We start from the raw sequence: 12,215 nt of genomic DNA on the forward strand, positions 1-12,215 counted from the left end.
TCTTGCAATAAGGTCTTAGATATCACATATATCTCATACCTTGATTATTTCTGAAAACTAAATTTTCAGCTCCTTACTTTTCAAACAGATTTGAACTTCAAGTTTCACGGAGACAAGATAACTTTGGGTACTAATTGAAACCATAGCTCTTTGAATCAACAATGTGAGGTTTACTAAAAGTTTGCAATAGGACTTAATCAATTCTTGATTCTTTAACAATACGGTACTAATCCGTAAAGTTTCTTATCAGATTTAACAGTATTTCTATCTCAATAACAAGACTAGCGCATAGTAGTAAACGGATGCCAATACTACAAAATTAATACAAAATACTACTCAGACTATGTTTATGATAATTAGTTCATGTTTTAATCTAATTACTAATGAACTCCCACTTAATACAACATCCCTCATAGTTGTTAAGTGGTACACGATCCAAATCCACTACACCAAAACCGATCATCACGTGAGATGATGTAGCTTCAATGGTGAACATCAACATGTTGATCATATCATCCATATGACTCGTGTTCAACCTTTCGGTTTCCGTTGTCCCGAGGCCATGTCTGTACATGCTAGGCTCGTCAAGCAAACCCAAGTATTCCGCGTGTGCAACATTGCTTACACCCGTTGTATGTGAACGTTGAGTCTATCACATCCGATCATCACGAGATGCTTGAAACGACGAAGCGTACAACGGTGCATACGAGGGGAGAACACTTTATTATCTTGATATTAATGTGAGGGATCATCTTATAATGCTACCGTCGCGATCTAAGCAAAATAAGATGCATAAAGGATTAACATCACATGCAATTCATATGTGATATGATATGGCCCTTTAGTCTTTGTGCCTTCGATCTTCATCTTCAAAGCACGGACATGATCTCCATCATCAACGGGCATGATCTCCATCATCGTCGGCGTAGCGTCAAGGTTCATGGCGCCGTCTTCATGGTTGTTCACCTCATGTAGCAACTATTACAACTACTTTGAAATACTACTCAACATGAAATTTAAAGACAACCATAAGGCTCCTGCCGGTTGCCACAATACAATAATGATCATCTCATACATATTCATCATCACATTATGGCCATATCACATCACCAAACCCTGCAAAAACAAGTTAGACGTCTCTAATTTGGTTTGCATATTTTACGTGGTTTAGGGTTTTCGAGAGAGATCTAATCTACCTACGAACATGAACCACAACGGTGATACTAATGTTGTCAATAGAAGAGTAAATTGAATCTTCACTATAGTAGGAGAGACAGACACCCGCAAAGCCTCTTATGCAATACAAGTTGCATGTCGAACGAGGAACAAGTCTCATGAACGCGGTCATGTAAAGTTAGTCCGAGCCGCTTCATCCCACTATGCCACAAAGATGCAAAGTACTCAAACTAAAGATAACAAGAGCATCAACGCCCACAAAACCATTGTGTTCTACTCGTGCAACCATCTATGCATAGACACGGCTCTGATACCACTGTAGGATAATGTTGCATAGAAAACAAAAAATTTCCTACCGCGAACACGAAATCCAAGCCAAGATGCAATCTAGAAGACGGTAGCAACGAGGGGATTATCGAGTCTCACCCTTGAAGAGATTCCAAAGCCTACAAGAGGAGGCTCTTGTTGCTGCGGTAGACGTTCACTTGCCGCTTGCAAAAGCGCGTAGAAGATCTTGATCACGATCGGTTCCGGCGCCACGAACGGGCAGCACCTCCGTACTCGGTCACACGTTCGGTTGTTGATGAAGACGACGTCCACCTCCCCGTTCCAGCGGGCAGCGGAAGTAGTAGCTCCTCTTGAATCCGACAGCACGACGGCGTGGTGTCGGTGGTGGAGAAATCCGGCGGAGCTTCGCTAAAGCTACGCGGAAGATATGGAGGAGAAGGGGGCGGCTAGGGTTTGGGAGGGGGTGGCCGGCCACTTCAATGGGGCGGCCAGCTTGTGGTCTTGGGGTGGCCGGCCCCCTCCCTTGGCCCCTCATTATATAGGTGGATTCCCAAGAGTTGGTCTCCAAGTCTTCGAATAAGACCCGAACCAAAAACTTCCCATAAGAGGGGGAAACCTAGCCAAGCTAGGACTCCCACCAAAGGTGGGATTTCCACCTCCCATATGGGGGGTTGGCCGGCCCCCTAAGGGGGAGTCCACTTGGGACTCCTCCCCCACTAGGGCTGGCCGGCCATGGAGGTGGAGTCCCATGTGGACTCCACCTTCCTTGGTGGTTTCTTCCGGACTTTTCTAGAACCTTCTAGAACCTTCCATAGAACCTTCCGCGACATTTTAATTCACATAAAATGACATCCTATATATGAATCTTATTCTACGGACCATTCGAACTCCTCATGATGTCCGGGATCTCATCCGGGACTCCGAACAAATATTCGAACTCCATTCCATATTCAATTTCTACCATTTCAACATCCAACTTTAAGTGTGTCACCCTACGGTTCGTGAACTATGCGGACATGGTTGAGTACTCACTCCGACCAATAACCAATAGCGGGATCTGGAGATCCATAATGGCTCCCACATATTCAACGATGACTTTAGTGATCGAATGAACCATTCACATATAATACCAATTCCCTTTGTCACGCGATATTTTACTTGTCTGAGGTTTGATCTTCGGTATCACTCTATACCTTGTTCAACCTCGTCTCCTGACAAGTACTCTTTACTCGTACCATGGTATGTGGTCTCTTATGAACTTATTCATATGCTTGCAAGACATTAGACGACATTCCACCGAGAGGGCCCAGAGTATATCTATCCGTCATCGGGATGGACAAATCCCACTGTTGATCCATATGCCTCAACTCATACTTTCCGGATACTTAATCCCACCTTTATAACCACCCATTTACGCAGTGGCGTTTGGTGTAATCAAAGTACCTTTCCGGTATAAGTGATTTATATGATCTCATGGTCATAAGGACTAGGTAACTATGTATCGAAAGCTTATAGCAAATAACTTAATGACGAGATCTTATGCTACGCTTAAATGGGTGTGTCCATTACATCATTCATACAATGATATAACCTCGTTATTAATAACATCCAATGTTCATGATTATGAAACTAATCATCCATTAATCAACAAGCTAGTTAAGAGGCATACTAGGGACTTCTTTGTTGTCTATATATCACACATGTACTAATGTTTCGGTTAATGCAATTATAGCATGATATATAAACATTTATCATAAACATAAAGATATAAATAATAACCACTTTATTATTGCCTCTAGGGCATATCTCCTTCAAAATGTGTTGTAGTTGAAACTGCTGATCATATTATTCCTGAAGCTTATATTGAAAAAACTCCTTTCCCTGCTAAAATGAAGGAGTACTCTGTTATAAATAGTGCGGTTCATAAAAGTGAAAAGAAACCTGTAGAACCTGAAGAACAAATAAAAGTTGAACCTGCTGTTGCAATAATTAAAGATCTTGTGACTGAAAATGTGGAGGATGGTCATATTATTTTCTGTGAAGATGCTTCTAATATTGTTTCACATCCTAATAAACCCAAACAAGCTAGTGTTCCTATGCTATCTGTTAGAATTGGTGATCATTGCTATTATGGATTATGTGATATTGGTGCAAGTGTTAGTGCTATTCCGTATGAGCTTTACACGGAGATCATGCACGAAATTGATTCTTGTGAACTTGAAGATATTGATGTGGTTATTCAGCTGGCTAATAGAGAAACTATTTCTCCAATTGGTATTGTTCGAGATGTGGAAGTTTTATGCGGTAAGATTAAATATCCTGCTGACTTTTTGGTACTTGGTTCTGCTGCTAGCGATTATTGTCCTATTATCTTTGGTAGACCTTTTCTAAATACTTGTGGAGCTATTATAGATTGCAAGAAAGAGAAAATTTTGACTAAATTTGCTGGTGAATCTTATGAGTTTAACTTCTCTAAATTTACTAAAACTCCTTATAAAGCTGACTTGCCTAGTAATGATTTTAAAATGGAGCAATGTGCATCTATTGTTCTTGTTCCTAATAATCCTTTGCAGCAACATTTGGAGGATAGCGAGAGTGAAGTTTTTAGGAAAGAAAGAGATGAGCTTGAGGAAATTTTTCTTCGCCAACCTATTCTCAAGCATGATTTACCGGTGGAAGATTTGGGTACAACACCTCCACCAAAGGAAGATCCTGTTTTTGATTTAAAGCCTTTGCCTGATAATCTTAAATATGCACATATTGATGATAAGAAAATATATCCTGTTATTATTAGTTCTAAGCTTTCAGAGATTGAGGAAGAAAGGTTATTGGAAATATTGAAGAAGCACCGAGGAGCTATTGGCTACACTCTTGATGATTTGAAGGGGATTTCTCCTTCTATTTGCCAACATGCTATTAATATGGAAGATGATGCAAAGCCTGTTGTTGAACATCAGCGTCGTCTAATTCCGAAGATGAAGGAAGTGGTAAGAAATGAGGTATTACGACTTCTTGAAGCTGGTATTATATATCCTATTGTCGATAGTAGATGGGTTAGTCCTGTGCATTGCGTTCCCAAGAAAGGAGGAATGATTGTTGTGCCTAATGATAATGATGAGCTCATCCCTCAAAGAGTAGTTGTAGGGTATAGAATGTGCATTGATTTTCGAAAAGTTAATAAAGTTACTAAGAAAGATCATTACCCTTTACCATTTATTGATCAAATGCTAGAAAGATCGTCTAAAAATACTCATTTTTGCTTTCTTGATGGTTATTCTGGATTTTCACAAATTGCTGTTAAAGCTAAAGATCAAGAGAAAACCACCTTTACCTGTCCCTATGGAACTTATGCTTATAGACGTATGCCTTTTGGTTTATGTAATGCTCCTGCTACTTTTCAAAGATGCATGTCTGCTATTTTTCATGGTTTTTGTGAAAGTATTGTAGAGGTATTCATGGATGATTTTTCCGTCTATGGGAATTCTTTTGATAGTTGTTTGCGAAACCTTGATAAAGTTTTGCGAGAGATGTGAAGAAACTAACCTTGTTCTTAATTGGGAGAAATGCCACTTTATGGTTAATGAAGGAATTGTATTGGGACATAAAATTTCTGAGAGAGGTATTGAAGTTGATAGAGCTAAAGTTGAAGCAATTGAGAAGATGCCCTATCAGGGATGTTAAAGGTATTCGTAGTGTTCTTGGTCATCTTTGGGTTTTATAGGAGATTTATTAAAGATTTCTCCAAGATTTCAAAGCCTCTTACTAATCTTCTTCAAAAAGATGTACCATTTGTTTTTGATGATGATTGTAAGGAAGCTTTTGAAACTCTTAAGAAAGCCTTAACAAGCTGCTCCTATAGTTGAACCTCCTGATTGGAACTTACCCTTTGAGATTATGTGCGATGCTAGTGACTTTCTTTGTAGTATTTGTTCTTGGACAGCGAGTAGATAAAAAGCTGAATGTTATTCATTATGCTAGTAAAACTCTTGATGCTGCTCAAAGAAATTATGCTACAACTGAAAAAGAATTATTAGCTGTAGTCTTTGCTTGTGATAAATTTAGATCTTATATTGTTGATTCAAAAGTTACTATTCATCTTGATCATCTTGCAATTAGATACCTAATGACAAAGAAAGATGCTAAGCCGAGGCTTATTAGATGAGTACTTCTTTTGCAAGAATTTGATTTACATATTGTAGATAGGAAAGGTGTCTTGATAATCCTGTTCTGATAACTTGTCTAGATTGGAAAATATTGCTTATGATCCTGTTCCTGTTAATGATAGTTTTCCAAATGAACAATTGGCTGTAATAAAGGTGAGCTCGCGAGACAGGTCCTTGGTATCTTGATTATGCTAACTTTATTGTTTCCAAGTACTTGCCTCCAACCTTTTCAGCTCAGCAAAGGAGGAAGTTCTTTTATGACTTGAGGCATTATTTCTGGGATGACCCACACTTATATAAAGAAGGAGTGGATGGTATTATGCGAAGATGTGTTCCCGAATATGAACAACAGGGAGATATTGAGTAAATGTCATGGTAGTGCTTATGGAGGACATCACGCCGGAGAAAGAACCGCGCAAAAGGTTCTACAATCAGGTTTTTATTGGCCAACTCTCTTCAAAGATGCGAGGAAGTTTATTTTATCTTGTGATGAATGCCAAAGGGTTGGTAATATCTCCAGACGTAATGAAATGCCTATGAATTATACTCTTGTTATTGAACCATTTGACTGTTGGGGATTTGACTTCATGGGACCTTTTCCCTCTTGAAGGTAACACTCATATACTTGTTCTTGTTGATTATGTTACTAAATGGGTGGAAGCTATACCTACAAAAAGTGCTGATGGTGAGACCTCTTTAAGAATGCTTTTAGATATTATTTTTCCTAGATTTGGAGTACCTAGATATATTATGACTGATGGAGGTTCTCATTTTATTCATGAAGGTTTTAGAAAAACTCTTGCTAGGTATGGTATTAATCATAGAATTGCTTCCGCTTATCATCCTCAAACTAGTGGTCAAGTAGAATTATCAAATAGAGAGATTAAATCTATTTTGGGAAAGACCGTTAATAAAACTAGAAAGAATTGGGCTAGTAAATTGAAGGATGCACTTTGGGCTTATAGAACTGCTTATAAAAATCCCATGGGAATGTCACCTTATAAAATGGTTTATGGGAAAGCTTGTCATTTACCTTTAGAACTAGAGCACAAAGCTTATTGGGCAGTTAGAGAATTAAATAAAGATCCTAAACTTGCCGGTGATAAGAGGTTGTTGCAATTAAGTTCTCTAGATGAATGGAGAAGTGAAGCTTATGAAAATGCTAAACTCTTTAAAGAGAAAGTTAAAAAATGGCATGATAGAAGGATTATCAAAAGAGAATTTAATATTGGGGATAAAGTCCTATTGTATCGGTCTCGTCTCAGATTCTTTGCAGGGAAATTACTCTCGAAATGGGAAGGACCGTATGTTGTCGAGGAGGTGTATCGTTCAGGAGCAATCAAAATTAGCTCTCTCCAAGGCAATGCCACGCAAGTGGTGAATGGACAAAGACTCAAGCATTATATCTCAGGTGATTCCTATAATGTTGATGTTGATATTATTCAAGTGGAAACACCTGAGACTTTCATCAAAAGGCAAATTGACAGTCCGCCAGAACCTGACTTTGAATAGGTAACAGTACTGGTAATGAAAAGTACGCAATTTACTTTCCGAACAATATTTTTGCTGTTTTTAGAAAATATGAAAAATTACGAGTTCGAAACGGAGTGGAAAGGACGCACGAGGGGGCGCCACCATAGGCCGGCGCGGCCAAGCCTGGGCCCGCGCCGCCCTATGGTCTGGCCGCCTCGTCGCCCCTTTCCGACTCTGGTTCGATCTGGTACTTTCCGTTTGTCGTGAAATTTTTTGCTATATAATCCTCCGGACCTCTGGAGGTCCGTATATCGTGTTCTTGACGTATTTTGTTTCGAGCTGTTTCTGCCAGGATCTGTTTTCAGTTTAGAAGCGCCATGGTCTCCAAGAACAAGGGCAAGGGGCTTTCGGAGGAAGAAGTGAAGGAGGTGCCATCAAGACAAGAGCAGCAAGCCGGAGGGAGCAAGCAAATCTTGGTGGGATCTGTTGATACTCGACGTTCTTTTTCTCATAACCTGCAGGGACCTATACCACCTGCTCTTAGCCTCGACTCCTTCCCCATGATGGAAGAAGTGCTACGGATTACCGATGAGTTTTGTGATCAATATCGGGCTCTAAGAAGAGAAGTGGAGATACTCCAGGAGGAGAATTGCCGTCTCAGAAGGATGATTGAATACCACTCGATTCGCATCACAAGCGTCGTCGCCAACTTCAGATAACAATGAATCTCTCCGAATCTTAGTGCAGAATTGTCAAGCTGAGAAACTGAAGATGAAGGAGCTTATTAAGAAGCGCGGGAGGAGTTCATCACCACCATCGCCGCAGGAGTAATTCATCATTGGTATTGGCATCCCCTTGGTTTGTTCCAAGCTTGGGGGAGTGCCGCGGTATCACATTATCACTACCTTTTACTTTTATTGTCAAGTAGTGTCATATCATGAGTAGGGAAGTTATCATATAAGATGGGTTGCAGTGTGGAAGTATCTCTCCTTTAGTTGGTTGTCTATGTATCCCTTGGTGTGAGTTATCGTTATGGAATATTAATGAGAAGTCTTATCATTTACATATTGCACATCTTATTCTAGTTTGCAATCTCTATTATATGATTTACCTTGTTGTTAGTATTGGTATCACTTTGGGAGCATTGAATAAATCTATTTGGTTTTGGCAAACTTAGCATTGGTCAATAGCAACAACACTTTGAGGTTTAGTTAGAAAAGACAAATACATATAGATGTTTCATTGTCTTTCTTTCTTGTTAGCTCATAGCTTATTATTCTGAAGTTAAGATTGTTTGTGCTTACAAGGAAGATGCATGATTGTTTCTATCATATGTATATTTGTTTGTTTCCCTCGACTCTTATGCTTGCTAATTAACCTTGCTAGCCAAAGACTGTCTTGAGAGGGAATACTTCTCGTGCATCCAAACCTTAACCCAAACCTATGCCATTTGTGTCCACCATACCTACCTACTACATGGTATTTTCTGCCATTCCAAGTAAATACTTCATGTGCTACCTTTAAATAATTCAAAACTTAGTATCTCTAATTTGTGTCAATGTTTCATAGCTCATGAGGAAGTATGTGGTGTTTTATCTTTCAATCTTGTTGGGCAACTTCCACCAATGGACTAGTGGCTTCATCCGCTTATCCAATAATTTTGCAAAAAGAGCTGGCAATGGGATTCCCAGTCCCAAATTAATTAAACTAAATAGACCCTCCTCCATGGTATGTGATTGATGGACGGCACCCGAAGGATTCGGTTAGCCATGGCTTGTGTAAGCAAAGGTTGGGGGGAGTGTCATCATCATCATAAAGCTAAAATAAAAAGGCACTCCTTCATGGTATGAGATTGTTGGCAGGCACCCGAGGATTCGGTTAGCCATGGTTTGTGAAAGAAAAGGTTGGAAGGAGTGCCACACAAAATGAAAATAATATGGGAGCCGCTCTTTGGAGGTTGTTTGGCAAGGGGGTTAGAGTACCCGCTACGATCGTTGACAACAACAAACACCTCTCAAAATGTTACTTTTATTCCCTTTATATGATTGCAAAACTAAAAAAGCTCTAGCACATGATTTAATCTTGCTTCCCTCTGCGAAGGGCCTGTCTTTTACTTTATGTTGAGTCAGTAAACCTATTTCCCTCCATCTTGAGCAAGCATTTGAGTTGTTGTGATCAAACCATTATATTGTGATTCACTTCATCATGTTTTTATTCTTCCTTGTTTAGTACAAGTTTTATCTGAATGAATATAGCTTTGCAAGTTATCAATGATCATGAAAAGACCATTATGATTGAGTATGCAAGTTGTGCCTTATAAACTTTAACATGAGAGCGCTGCTCAATGAGGTAAATATAATCTGTTAATTGTTCTCTGACCAAGAACGAAGTTTGCCATCACCAATTATGATTACTTATGCACCTTTACTTGTGATTGCCTTATACTTGTTTCAAGTTGAGTTATAAGAGGTCGTTTACTATAATGTCCTGTGTGAATGAATATGATGCTTCTTGTCCGTATTTTATTTATCGACTCTTCACTCCATAAACATGTGGTCCTGTCTATCGAGCTCAGTTTCGCTTGGGGACAAGCGAAGTCTAAGCTTGGGGGGAGTTGATACGTCCAATTTGCATCACTATTTTATATCATAATTTGCTTGTTATTCATTGATATATTTCATATTGGGACACAATACTTATGTTATTTCATCTATTTTGCATGTTTCATCATTATTGGAGGATCAAGCACCGGAGCCAGGATTCTGCTGGAAAAAGCACCGTCAGAACGCAATATTTCGGAAGATCAACTGTGGGAGGAAATTATACCAAAAATCCTATTTTTCAAGATAACGGAGGAAGCCAGAAGGAGGGGCCAGGAGGACCCAGGGTGGGCCCACACCCTAGGGCGGCACGGCCCATGCCCTGGCCGCGCCGCCATGTGGTCTGGGGGGCCCACGACCCCTTTCGCCTCCTTTTCTTCGCGAAACCCTTCGTCCCGAAGACCTAAGCCACAGAGGGTACCTCACGAAGAGTTACAGCCGCCTCTGCGGGGCGGAGAACACCAGAGAGAAAAGAGCTCTCCGGCGGGCAGGAATCCGCCGGGGAAATTCCCTCCGGGAGGGGGAAATCGACGCCATCGTCACCGTCATCGAGCTGGGCATCATCGCCATCACCATCATCATCATCTCCACCATCATCACCGCCATCTCCTCCGCAGCACCTCGTCACCGCCGTAGCAATTTGGGTTTGATCTTGATTGTTTGATAGGGGAAACTCTCCCGGTATCGATTTCTACTTGTTGTTGATGCTATTGAGTGAAACCATTGAACCAAGTTTATGTTCAGATTGTTGTTCATCATTATATCACCTCTGATCATGTTCCATATGATGTCTCGTGAGTAGTTCGTTTAGTTCTTGAGGACATGGGTGAAGTCTAAATGCTAGTAGTGAACTATGGTTGAGTAATATTCAATGGTGTGATATTTAAGTTGTGGTGTTATTCTTCTAGTGGTGTCATGTGAACGTCGACTACATGACACTTCACCATTTATGGGCCTAGGGGAATGCATCTTGTATTCGTTTGCTAATTGCGGGGTTGCCGGAGTGACAGAAACCTGAACCCCCGTTGGTATATCGATGCAGGAGGGATCGCAGGATCTCAGAGTTTAAGGCTGTGGTTAGATTTATTCTTAATTACTTTCTTGTAGTTGCGGATGCTTGCAAGGGGTATAATCACAAGTATGTATTAGTCCTAGGAAGGGCGGTACATTAGCATAGGTTCACCCACACAACACTTATCATAACAATGAAGATTATTTAGCCGTATGTAGCGAAAGCACTAGACTAAAATCCCGTGTGTCCTCGAGAACGTTTGGTCATTATAAGTAAACAAACCGGCTTGTCCTTTGTGCTAAAAAGGATTGGGCCACTCGCTGCAATTGTTACTCTCGCACTTTACTTACTCGTACTTTATTCAACTGTTACATCAAAACCCCCTGAATACTTGTCTGTGAGCATTTACAGTGAATCCTTCATCGAAACTGCTTGTCAACACCTTCTGCTCCTCGTTGGGATCGACATTCTTACTTATCGAAGATACTACGATACACCCCCTATACTTGTGGGTCATCACGCGCCACCTAACCTCTTTCGACCGTCGATCGTCCAATTGACTTGATTCTTTCACCCACCGACGTATTTTAACCTAAAAATCACTATAAATATGGCCCCGAAGAGTTCTCGGGAGGAGAGTGCCGTAGAAGACAGAAACACGAAAATAGATGCCTGCATCAGAGAAGATTGGAGGGGGAAACTCCGTCGGGATCACCGCCGGAGGGATCTCCACCTTCTCCAACATCTTCATCATCATCATCATGATCAAGTGGGAGTAGTCCACCTCTGGCCAGATTACGGGCTTGTGGAAGTAGCTTGATCTATTTCTCTCATGTTCTTCATAGTTCTTAGTGCCATATGAGCTGCCCTACATGATTATGGCCATATTTGTAATACCTATGTGGTGGATCTTTATTCTATGGTATTGTGCTATGAGATCTCATCATATTATGTGCAAAATGTTTGATAGATGCATATTATGTACCATGTTTTTAAGTATTTGTTCTGATCCAAAATCTATGCAAGAGCGTGTGTGGGGGTGATGTGTGTATTAGATGAAGTAGCATTATTTTAGTGATCGAATAGTGATAACAAATTCGTGATCTATATGGTTTTTCCGTTTCTTTTGCTACCTCACTAGGGATAAAGTGAATGAATGTGCCATGTTCGTCACATGACAAAAGTGATGATTTTATTTTTTCAATGTAGCATATTTGATATTCAAACATCATGTCAAAGTACTTATGGCTATGTCTATGTTCTGTTAATTCTTAGTACACGATTGCATGGAGTTTTCCTTTTCTTGTGGAGTATAAGAGAGATGTGTTGTATCATCTCTATGTTAGGTGGCCCATATGAATACATATCTTTCACATGTTATTATTTCGCATCCTCATATCTCATTGATGAAATGCTATTTGTCCACTACAGCTTAAAAGAGAGAATAGTCAAGTGGACCCATGAACCCTGGTCCACTTTTTATCATAAGAAACACCATTATCT

The sequence above is a fragment of the Lolium perenne genome, chromosome 5 (genome assembly GCF_019359855.2).
Source record: "Lolium perenne isolate Kyuss_39 chromosome 5, Kyuss_2.0, whole genome shotgun sequence".
Classification (NCBI taxonomy): Eukaryota; Viridiplantae; Streptophyta; class Magnoliopsida; order Poales; family Poaceae; genus Lolium; species Lolium perenne.